Raw genomic sequence first — 12,727 nt, 5'->3', positions numbered from 1 at the left:
CTTCTTGTTTACAGTGTCACCTGAAAGTGAGAACAGGCATTCACATGGCACTGTTGTAGCAAATGTTGTAAGATATTTACGTGCCAGATGCGTTAAACTTTCATATGTCGCTACATGCCTCAACCACCATTCCAGAGGACATGCGTACATGCTGATGACGGGTTCTGCTCAATAACGATACAAAGCAGTGCGGACTGACGCATGTTCATTTTCATCATCTGAGTCAGATGCCACCAGCAGAAGGTTCATTTTCTTTTTTGGTGGTTTGGGTTCTGCAGTTTCCGCATCAGAGTGTTGCTCTTTTAAGACTTCTAAAAGCATGCTCCACACTTTGTCCCTCTCAGATCTTGGACGGCACTTCAGATTCTTAAACCTTGGGTTAAGTGATGTAGCTACATTTAGAAATCTCACATTAGTACCTTCTTTGCATTTTGTCAAATCTGCTGTGGAAGTGTTCTTAAAACGAACACCCACTGGGTCATCATCCGAGACTGCTATAACATGAAATATATGCAGAATGCTGGTAAAACAGATTAGGAGACATACAATTCTCCCCCAAGGAATACAATCACAAATTTAATTGATGTATTATTTTTTTTAACGAGCATCATCAGGAAGGAAGCATGTTCTCTAGAATAGTGGCCAAAGTGTGGAAGGAGCATATGAATGTTTAGAATATCTGACATGCAAATACCTTGTAACACTGACTACAAAAGTGCTATGCAGACACCTGTTCTCACTTTCAGGTGACATTGTAAATAAGAAGCAGGCAGCAATACCTTCCGTCAATGTAAACCAACTTGTTTGTCTTAGCGATTGGCAGAATAAGAAGTAGGACTGAGTGGACTTGTAGGCTCTAAAGTTTTACATTGTTTTGTTTTTGAGTGCAGTTACATAAACAAAAAAAATCTGCATTTGTAAGTTACACTTTCATGATAAAGAGATTGCACTTCAGTATGTGTATGGGGTGAACTAAAAAATGCTATTTCTTTTGTTTATCGTTTTTACAGTGCATATATTTGTAATAAAAATAATATAAAGTGAGCACTATGTGCTTTGTATTCTATATTGTAATTGAAATCAATTTTGAAAATGTAGAAAAATATTTAATAAATTTCAATTGCGATTAATAGCATTTATAACAATAGAATATCAATTAATTTTTCTCAGTTAATTGCATGAATTAACTGAGATTAATTGACAGCCATAGTTCTTATCTGGCTTTCAGCACTTGCACTTCCAGTTCTGCATTCTTGTTTTAAATACCTTGCTTTCCCCTCCTACTTCTCTTTCCCTCTAGCTTTCTCTTTTGTTTTTTTTCTTCCAGCAATGACTAAGCTTCCTGTTATTCGACTCCGTCAATTTTTCCCCCAATATTCTTTTCATGTTGAGCAATATTTATTTGCCAGCAGCTTCCTTTGGAGTTTTCCTACTCTGTCTCCGTTGTATTTCTGCTCTTTTGCCAGTTACTTTTTATTATTAGCAGACATTATGTCCATGCCTATGTTTGTCAATTGAGCTCATGTCTCAGAGTGAAGAAGAAAAATAATAATCTGAAATTATTTTTCTTATAAATTCACTGTCTCTCAGAAAAGACTGTCAAAGGATATTTTAGGAAAACTCAACTTTCAGTCTCCTGAAGATATTACACTTTGCATTTTAATATAACAGATCTTTCATCGTCACTATGTTTTATATACTCTGTCTCCAGTGGGATTACTCAGATGTGTAAAGTTACTTGTGTGGAGTAGTTTGCTGGACCTGGTCCCCAGAATGCAACTATGGAGTTTCGACTGTGCATTCTGAACTTGCTGTTTTCAGCGTTAACCGTCTTCAGGACTTTACAAAAGTCTGTGTGTTGCTGGACTTTTTTTTTTTTCTTCTCCTCAGTGCAGTACTGACTTTGTGTGGAAATTAACACCTTTTAGCCTCTTAAATTATCATAAAACCCTGGCATTTAGTAAAATTCTCATCATTTTATTATAAAACTATAATAAAAATTAGAGGTAGCTTTCTGAAACATAGAGCTGATCACAGGAGATTTAAACTAGGAACTTTATCACCATAAGCACTTCTTGGTGAAAAATAAGAATGAAAGTCTCCTCTGCACACAAAAGATCTCAAGCCTAAAAGCTCAGAGAATTCACTCAAGCTTTCTCCACTCTGGAAAATGTGCTAAGGATAAAATTCTTTCTTGGTGTAATCCAGCTGTAGTTGAAATCAATGACAAAATGCCACATTGTTAAAAGGGAGGACAAGGACAAGCTACAAAAAACAAAGCAATAATCAAGATACTGTTGATGAACTGTAGTAGTCAGAAAAAAAAATACAGAGAAACATCTGTATCTAGAATTGAAACACGTAATTTGAACTATGTGTAACTCTGTGTGGCATTAATGAACCTGTGTGAAACTCAGTATGTCTTCATGTGGTTGTGTATCCCATAAATTTTACTTTAAGTTTGGGGTTTCAACCAGCCCCAAAACATCTGAATTTGCAGCTGGTTTGCATCAAAATCAGATGCAATATAATAATTGTTGAGGTGCGGTTTTGCTGTAGAACCAGAAATAGGCCCACAGTTCAAACCCCATTTTGTAATAAAACTCAAAATCGAATCAATTTTAATTTATTTGGGAACATTTTGTTTAGACATGAAAAGAAGACTACTGTGCATAAAATATCTTCCAAAATATTTGTACACTCATCTAAAATACATTTTTGAGAACACTATGTGCAGAGAAAATTTAAACATAGCACAAATATATGCATATAGTGGAAAGGAGCCAGATTATCAGCACCACTGCAGCATCCCAAAGCCAACTCATTCCAGCAGCTCAAAAATGAGCTTAACTAACCCCTCTTTTGGGGAATCTTCGGGGTGTCGACCTACCATAGAGGCTCCTATATACCACTCCTCTCCCAATGCAAGGGTTGTGATCAGGAGGAAGGACCTGTGGTTGGAGCATCTCTATGCAGCCATGGGCAGTCAATATAAGTTAGAGTAGCCCCGTCTTAGTGCAGATCAGTTCAAGAATCCTGGTGCCAAAAATGTGTTGTAAAGCCACCTTTGCCCCCCTTCTGCTTCTGTTCTTGTGAGCACTGTTCATCCCTAGATTTAGCAGATTTGCTGATAGTCCCTGGAGAGCTGGCTGGTCACATGGTGCTGGTTGCCCTCGTTTCCAGCTGCTCCTGTTGATGACCAGGCTACTCACTGCAACAAAGAATTGTGGAGGGCTGTAAACAAGGAGCAGGATTCAGCCTAGCGATCTCTGATAGAGGCAATTGCTACATAAGAAGAGACTAGGAAACAGGAGATGCCTTGGGACTAATGGGAGTACAGCTGCCAGCCACGAGTGGGATAAGACTGTCCAGGTGTGGAAAGAATGAGGTAGCTGGGCAGGATGAGTAAATGGAGAAAAGTACCAGATAGCTGAACAACGTGTCAAGGAAAAAAGGGGTTCCAAGTGGAAGGAACGTATGTGGAGAGGGACGTAAGCAGAAGAGGACCAGTTGGTAGTGAAACATCTGCAAGAGAACAGGTAGGAGACCAGATGAGGTGTGAGAGAGCAGGATGAAATGCTGAGCAAAGCATTAATGACAGATGCATGTTCAACATGTTTTGAACATTTTTTCATTCCATGTAATCCACAGATATGGTTGCCACAGGGATGTTATGGGAGGGGAGATAGTCAACAAGACAATCTCTTTAAGATGTGGTCTGTTCTATGAAAAAATTTGAGAAGCCCTGATTAGCAACGCAGGGTAAAAGTACAAATGCCCGGTGAAAAGTACATAGCAGGTGGTCAAAGCAAAGTACAACCAGGAACTGATAATGTTTTTATGTACAAAAGAAAAAATCTGGTGTCTCTGCCTGTCAGAAAGACTTGGGCATATTTTGATTTAGCTCTAAGATCACAAGCACAAATCTGGCCTAGACTGGTAGTGACTGAAAGTTGATGCTGTTTGATAGCTGGCTTCCATGTGCAATGAACTGGTAGCTCCGTCCAGTTCCGTCAGCTGACAAAATCATTTACAGCCTTAATTGGCCTCAACCGGCACCTTCGTTGGCAATCTCAGCAAAGACTTCGAAGACTGACCTGGGCATGGAGACCAGTGGTGGAGCTTGCTGATGCTGTCCCTTCATCAGAGGGGATTACTCTCCATCTTAGTCGAGCCAAGATTTGACAAAATAGCTAAGCATATGCATATCTTTAAGCCTGTGAGTTCCATTGACTTCAATAAGTCTGCACTCACACTTAAAATGAGGCATATGCTTAAATACCTTACTCACTTAGAGCCTCCATGCACACAAACGCCTATTGATACCAGGGGAAGTTTCATACATGTAGATGGAAGAGACTCCCTAATCAAATTTACAGTTAATTGCTTTGGAAAAGCAAATGTGCCTGCCATTCCGAATGTATGTTTTCACTAAAATCAACAACAGCAAATAACCTAAGTAAAACAGAGCTGTCTGGGGTATAAATATAACACATGGGAGAAGAATAAACAAGTTATTTTTGTCTATTAGGGATGACCATGCATAAATGACTCGTGGCTCTGCTTTGCTATGCTACTTATGACTTATGCAGTCATCCCCAGCATGTAAAAATAACTTTTTTATGCTCCCCATTTTGTGCAATCTGTATTACAAGATGATTATTTTCTGTTACAAATGTTATTTTGCTTGTGTATGTCTTACTAACTAAATTAACATGGTTAACATGATCAGACGTTTAAACTGTGCTGTCACTGCATAGCGTGGGGGACCTGTGCCACATGACAGAACAGACTCCATTGGCTCTGCAAAGAATTCTTCACATCAGCTAAGAAGTTCCATAGACTTAATGCAGAGAATCACATTTGAGCACTGTTGAACCATTGGAATCCAGTACTATCTTCCAATTGACTGTACTATCTTCTCTCTAAAAGGAAATGCTCTAAATTATTGTTTTCAGCAACGTGCATAAGCATGTAGTTAATAATATGGACAATGAAAGTTAGAACAGTACTGCAACTTCATGAATAAGCAGGATAACGTAAATGTTGAAAGTGTGCCTCCTTGGAGTTAATGCAGTCTAGGGTTTATGTTACACAGCTGACGTTCATTCACCCAGGCCCAGCAATAAATTCTAAATGTATCGATAGGTATTCGATGCATAATTAACTATATCATGCCATTTCAGTGCAGCTAATGGGTGTGGTTGGTACTCAGCACTTCTGAAAATCAGCCCACTTATTTAGGAGCCTAACTACAAATCTTAACCTGAATTCATTGACTATGAATGGCTATAGTAATATTTAAAAATTCAGTTTACTAGTTAAACAAAAGGAAAATCCCATTTTGAGAAGTCTTGTAGAATTTAATAGCAAATTAGATCTTTCTTAGAATCTTTAAATTAACCTACAGAAGTTAATAGATTATTTGTCATAGCTAATTTCAACAACATGATCTTCAGTTTCTATTGGCTTCCTTTCTTTTTTAATTCCGTAAGACTTGTTCATAAAGGAAGTGAATGTTTTGAACATATTACAGCTTCTTACATGGAGATCACATTTTAGATTTAATATTTATCAGTGTTTTGCTTACACAGACATACCTTTCTTAATACACATATTCTGCATAGCTGCATAAGAGCATTTGCCTTCACGTTATTCGTTGCTAAGCAAGCTAAAATATATGCAGGTATATAGTTCAATTTTGGCTAGAGTTTGACTGGCTGCAGATTTCAAATATGGTCAGAGGGAAACCCTTCCTTTTGACTATAAAAGGTAATAGCACGAGTCCTTGTAATTTGTTATTTGTAAACTTATAAATAGCTGTTCTCTGTAGGTATAGTAACCAAGAATGCTTTGGCTAGCATTATGCGAGGAGCTGCCTCCCCAGAGTCTGCTCTGGCTTCTGCTGTTGCTGCTTCCATTTTTGCTGGCCAAGGAAAAGCTGCTGACTTGGCATTCTTTGCAACTGATAGTATTGCAAATATTCAAGACATGAGTAATGGGTGACTTCTGGATCTTTACCAGAGCAAGAGGAAGCCGTCTTCTATCTACTGAAGGTAAGGAACAGAGATAGCTAATGGATGTTGGTGAGTGGCTAGGGCTTATTGAATAATAGTCTGGGGAAAACATCCAGACTCTGTGGAACAGCTTTTAGGGTCAGATGGAAGGAAGGAAGTCAAAACAACATCCCTCAGGCTTACAATTCGAGCTTCCTTTAGAGTGTCCTAACTGATGTTACACAGTCCCATCTGGGACAATTTTATTTACATTTAGGCAAACTGGGTGGAATCCTTGTCCCTGAAGTTTTTGACTGACATCAACAGGAGTGTTACCATTACTTTAGTAAGGCCAGGATTTCACACACTGTCTTTATTCCTCACAGAGTTTACAGTAAGTTGCCCAGTCTGTATTTCTGTTTTTTTTATTCAAACAAGTTACATTCTGATACCCTGAGACTAGATTATCCTAACCTTACTCACTATAAGTAGAACTGTACTTTTTTAACTAGTCCCATTGAAATCATTGGGCCTATTTGAAAAGTGCTGACCTCTTTATGGTGAGTGAAGGTTGCAGATGCTGTCCCATAGGCATGCTCTCCCATCCTCGCCCTTTTCTGTAGCAATTTCTTTCTTTCTTTCTCTCTCCTCCATCCAGCACCTTCCCATCCCCCTCACTTTGCTGTCTTGCACATTCTTTCAATCCTTCACTCATCCATGTCCATCACTCCTTTCTTCCCTCTCTGGTCTCCTCTATCCCCATCAGTCCTTCCATCCTTTTCGTCTTGTTTTTTTTTCCCCACCTTCACCATTTTCTCTGTAATTTCCCCAGCTTAGTGATTAGTTCTTCATAGCCACAAAGCTAACAGGCTCAGGAGGCTTCAACAATTAGGTCCTTTTTGCATTTCTTATCAGCTCACCCCAAGCTCCCTGCATTTCCTAGTGTGCTCTGTTTCCAGGTGTCTTAGCACAGTCCACCACCTACCCTCTCTTAACCATCACTAGCTTTCTCTGCCTTCTCTCAAGTTTCTCTCTCTCCCTCTCTTGCCTAGACAAAATCATACCCACCAGCCTCTCCTCCCAGCCAAACATCTAGGTTGCTTCATCTTTCCTTTCCTTGTGTTGGGAGTGGGTGTGTGGGGGAAAGGAGAGCAGTTAAACAGAGTCTTACCCAGGCTGCTCAGAGTGCCCCCTGAACGGAAGAAACAGGAGGAAGCCTTGCATGCCTGTGCCTTTTGCTTCACAGCTATTTCACAACCAGGGTTTGTGCCTTAGACCTGGGAACAAGCTGGAAGTATTGGTGAGTGTGTGTGACTCACCAAGTGATGCTGTTTGTACCATGCAAGCCAGAATTGGGGAATGCTTCCCACACTTTTTTATGATTTTTATAATTGTGATGATGCCTAGAGGCCCCATTGTGCTGAACACTATACACACACTTATCAGAAAGACAGTCCTTGCCCCAAACAAAAGCTTACAAAATCTAAATAATTTTAGGTAGGGGTGTGTGTGTTTGTGTGTGTGTGTGTAAGTAAAATGAAGAACAAAAAAAGAATTGTTTGCCCCACAAAAAATTGGTAGATAGTGAAATTGTTTCATTTATTTTATCTGAAAAGTTTCCTTGAGAATTCTTACACATGATATATTTAGATAACCTGTTCTTCAGTTTTTTTCTAAAATGCATTTTTTCAACACGTTAAGTAAAATCCAATCTTATCCATGATTTACAGTAAGGAGTAAATGTGTCTTTGAGCCTTACACCACTGAGTGGAACATAAAGGTCCCATAGTGCGCATGCACACACCCACAAAATAGAGGCTAAAGGCATGTTATTGTTTCATGTGCAGTAGGAAGGGCACAAAAGAAGAACAAGGTTTGGGCACAGACAGCGTTCTTCTCTTGCACATTAAAGGAGGAATACACGTCCAGTTTTCTGGCAGTGTAGTCTTTTTCTTTTTATTATTGCCATTGGATTTTGTGTTCAAAAACACAGAATTAAGCTTTTTTTTTATTATTTAAATGCAGAAAAATTAAAAGAAGTCAAGGGGATTTATTATAAAGCTCCATAGCCAGCAGCACTTTTTTTTCAGTATAAAATGAAGGGGAAAGACTTCAGAGACACATTACAAGCTTATCTGCTGATGTTGCAGCAATGAAATATGACTTTAAAAAACAAAATGTGACTAATTTATGGACAACTATGGGCTTTAATCACAAGGGTAATTCTATCTCATATGTTCAGACTACAAGTTCCTATGACTTCAGTGGATCGACTTGTGTGAGAAAGGCTTGAAGGATTGAATTCACAATGGACTTTGAATATAGAGGGACCTTATTAGTTATTCAGTTATAGTGCCGTGTGTGTGTGTGTGTGTGTGTGTGTACAAAATTGTAAGTGCACAATTAGATGACTTATTTTAACAGTCTATTGGACTGTTCCTCAAGTGTTTTGTCTGTCGCAAACTCAACACTTTTAATTACAGCAGCTCTACTAAATAGACATTTACAGGTGTAAATAGATCCATATGAAATAAAAAGAACATCAGCTGCTCTCAGGTTTTCTGAAGTGCTGCAACCTACAAAACAGTGAATTCTTGGCACACCATGCAAATGCTGCAGGAATACTACAGAGTGTATAAAAAGTATTGCATAAATTTCTTATCTTTGTAACTGAAATGGAAAGTGAAGTTATTACTGACTCCAATAGGATCCCACTTACTGTTCTGCATTTGCAAAATAAAACAACTTGTCTAAGAGTTAATTCTTTTTATGGTACTTTTTATATATTCCATTGTTCAGTTTGATGTATGATTCTGCGTGGAAGAGTTTAGATATCACAAAGCTGCTTACGTGAAGTTTTCCAGTGGTAGAGCTAGTATGATGTTACGTACATTTCAGTTTACATCGTTCTTTTTCACCTGGATTTGCTTTGTTCTTTCCTTAAGGACTCTCTTGAATTAATTTAATTAGCATGTTCATTGTTCAGACAGCTGTGGTAGAAATCACTGTAGGCTAAAATGTTCTGTTGGATCTGTGGGGCTCCTTTTGAAGTCAGTGGGAGATGCACACCAATACTGGAGTAAAATGTGGCCAATCAACATTCAGCGTTGCTGTTAAATACCTCTTTATTGATCTGGCATCTTTGGAAATAAGTTCTAATGCTGTCTAAACTAGATATTTATGTTTTGGGCAAAAACAAGATTGCTCCGATCCATCCAAATTGTAGGAGACCAATAGGAGAATTAACAAGGTTTTACAACAATTCAAATTAATACAGGAACTTTAAACCAGTTTTTATTTATAGATCCATAAAAGTACCCAGTACAATGTCTCTAGTGAATCTTCACTATCTAACATGACATATACTTCTTAACACTCAAAATAAAAAAGCCAATATTTAAAGTGCATCTCCTGGTTTCTTTAACCAAAGCACGGCAGACCAGTGTGATCAATGTCTGCCTTGTCCCTGATACATTTTAAACAAGTGACTAACATATAAAATACTGAATAAAGTTGCAGTTTGCTCCTAATACAACAACAGTAAGGACCAAAATATAAAACAGTGGGAAATCCAGTGTTATCCAGTGTGTTTTGCCACATGATGTATTCCTTAACATACAAGCATGGGCCAGGATTCAAATATTTATACAAACTAGCTGAACTGTTCATTACAGTAAGTAGAAGGTATACATTAGATTGATATCGTCTCATGTAAAGTCTGATGCATGCTAAACTGATTCTGGTAAACAACTTGGAAGTGCTGCATTGTTAAAAGCTATGCTGCATAATTCTTAGGACCTAGTAATGTATACAGATCTACAGTGACTTAGAAATCTGAAATAGATCTCTCTGGCTCACTCTTTAAGATGTTCGTTACTGTGAGGTATCTGGTCATTTCTGGGTGAAATCCTAAACCCATGGATGTCAAAGGGAGTTTTGCGGACTTCAGTACAGTCAGGTTTTCACCACCAGTGCTTAGAGATTTGTATTCCTTTATCTCAAAAACAACAAAAATACTCAGCAGAATATTTTCCTTCATTTATTACAACATCTAGAAGACTCAGATTTTTGTTTTCCTTCTGGTAATTTTATTTTGTGTTTCTTTCATTCAATACAAAGTATGCTGCTCAAGATGAGATATTTCTTGTGAATCAATCAAAATGTGAAATTCAACTGGCTACATATGAGATCTGCCTTCTAAAGAGAATGTGGGGACTGAGTATGTATTGTAGTGCCATAACAATATACATACGTAAAATCAACCCACATGTCTTGGTTGATTTGGTTGTCTCATCATAAGGCACAAATCAACTCCCCATTCAGAATTCTAGCTTGTGAAACATCTGCCAGTTTTCATCCTATATGTTTTTAATCACTAATGGATGATACAAGGCTGGCTATATTACTGAGACACCTTCCTCTCTGATATGGGGTCATCTGTAGCTGTCAGCCGCTGAAGTTTGTACTCACAATGTATGAAATTTGTATACTTCCTCAATTCCTTTCCACTTGCCAAATGTTTCTTTTTCTTCTGTCTTTATTTAAACAAACATTTAACCTTTTAATATATGTTAATGGTCTCATATAATTGTCGGAGACAGAGCTCATGACAGTTTTCTTGGCTAAGATCGTCCGAGTTGCTGGGATGGGAGCTGGGCAAATCCATTGGGGGAGCTAAGGATAAGAGTAATTCATTTCCCCAGGCTGTGGAACATCATCTGAGGTGCTGGGTGGAGCCTCCTCCTTTAGCTGGAGTAGGCTCCATTGCATACCCACACCCTGAATGGGGAACTGGAGGGTTTGTACAACAGCTGCTGCCATGCAGGAAGCTCATATACAGCTGAGCCAGGCCGAGTGTGCATGTTACTTATGTGTATCTAATCAAGCTCTGACCGCCTCGCCCTTGCTCAGCAGAACATTGACCCTACTCCCTGGGGAGCAAAGGTGAGAGCTGGATTTTGGCTTTAGTTAAATAGTCAAAGCTTCATAATTAAAAGAAAAAAGTGTCGTATATAAAAATAAAAGCTGTTGGCACACTGCACTATAAGGCAGATTCCTGATTTCTGTCTGTCGCTTTGATTGGTACTTGATACTGATCATCAGAATGTTAATTATGAACCAAGTGAAGCCATTCATTACTGGAAATCTGAAACATCTGTATGGCATCTATAGTTCATCTGCCCAAGTTCTCTCTTTACTTCACCCCCACAGGACGTGATATCTCTGAACTGTTACTTAACTTTGATAACTTATTTCATGGTGCGTAGCCCTTTTCTGCCAATAAGGCACAAAGGATCAGATTCTTCTACTTTCAGACAATCCCAGACACTGTAGTGGAGCTGCACAGATGTAAATTAGATCAGAATTTGGTTTTGATCTTAGGGCTCAAATGTGCCATGAGGTCACAGCCCCATGCTGGGGACAGTAACAAAGTGAATTGCTGCAATGTTAGCTCAAAGAAGCCTAAGGCACAGTTCTCGGGTGGCAAAGTCACCTCATCAACCTTCAGAATTTATGTACTTTTCTTAGAACCCTGTCTGCCCCCTGCCCTTCCCCACTCCAATAGCACAGCTAGCCAGAAGCAGTCCATCTGCTTAAAGGAATTCTGGGACTGCAGTGGTGCCCAGCCCCTCTCTGCTGCATAAAGGGGGGAAATATTCCTTGTGCCTTCCCCAGTGATATACCTGCTGCAAGGGCTGACTTCCTTGGGTTTTGCAAATCTGTCAGCTAAATCCAATGGAAAATCTTATATTGAGACACGATGTGTGGGTTTGTAACACACTCTGAGCAATTCAGATGCCAATATCAAAAAATGGATTATCGTGGTCTAAGAGTATAATATCTGTGATAGATGACATTGTGAATTTATATTTTGCTTAGCTCTTTCAGGTAAGCACCTGGAAGCCAGAATAAAAATAATTGCTGGCACATTTTTAAAGTGTGAGGAGAAGTTGTATTATATGGCATGCCTCCTAATGAATTGAAAGGTGAATGTGTGTAAGTGAACATGTTGCTGTCTCTGGATTGGTTGCTGCTTGGATAGGATATAAGGATTCTCTACAGTTAATGGAGGTCTTCTTTTAGCTCAAGTGGTAGAGTTCTGCTTTTACTGGAGATGTAGGGCTAGGGTTCTAGCCCTGCCTGTGCTGGTGTGTGCAGTGTAATGCAGAGGTGTAGTAGCCTCTCTATAGTTAAGGGTGAAAGCAGGATTCCATTTTATACGGTCAGTTTTGGATTTCCTTTTCTATCTCCCATCTCTAGCAAAATAGAAGGAAAAGATTAAATCCTTATCCTTTCTGATTTTAAGAGCTGAGTCTCATTGACAGTATATTCTGGGAATTTTGAATAAATTGAGCATGAACTCTTCAAGATTAAAAAACTTAAAATTGGCATCTTTTTAAAATGCTGGAAAAGTCACTAATATTTCAGTGCGTCCTTCTGTTTGTCCAACAAAATCCCATTGCAGCGCAACACTGGAGACAGGTGGAGTTTGACATTGCCACATTCAGTAAGCGCTTTTAGGGATGTAAACAATGGAATGTTAAAGATGGCAACCCCCTTATCTTGGTGAGGATTCACTTGCACAAGTAGTCCAGTTGACTTCAGTGGGACTACTCCGCTAAGTGCTCAGCCTGAGAACAATCTTGCCCCGAAGAGATTGCCATTGTTTGAAAACTAGCCATGATTCTCCATCATTAAAGCTGATGGGAAAAAAATAAAAGGCCAAAGAA

At 38.9% G+C, this 12,727-nt stretch overlaps 1 protein-coding gene across 20 annotated transcripts in view; it reads left to right on the top strand.

The window, feature by feature from the left end:
* MBNL1 (muscleblind like splicing regulator 1) overlaps positions 1 to 12,727 on the top strand; it is a 194,155-nt gene that overhangs the window by 82,391 nt on the left and 99,037 nt on the right. For 2 of the 20 annotated variants that reach the window (XM_030576432.1, XM_030576428.1), the window contains exon 2: positions 6,025 to 6,056. The exons of 17 other annotated variants lie outside the window; for them this stretch is intronic. The gene's annotated coding sequence lies outside the window, so the exon portion shown is untranslated. Of the gene's footprint in view, positions 1 to 6,008; positions 6,057 to 12,727 lie in introns of those variants that run through there. One more of the 20 variants, XM_030576433.1, reaches the window with a different exon arrangement.

The sequence above is a fragment of the Gopherus evgoodei genome, chromosome 9 (assembly GCF_007399415.2).
Source record: "Gopherus evgoodei ecotype Sinaloan lineage chromosome 9, rGopEvg1_v1.p, whole genome shotgun sequence".
NCBI classification, from domain to species: Eukaryota; Metazoa; Chordata; order Testudines; family Testudinidae; genus Gopherus; species Gopherus evgoodei.
The sequence above is the reverse complement of the archived record's forward strand: the minus strand, read 5'-3'. Positions and strand labels throughout refer to the sequence as shown.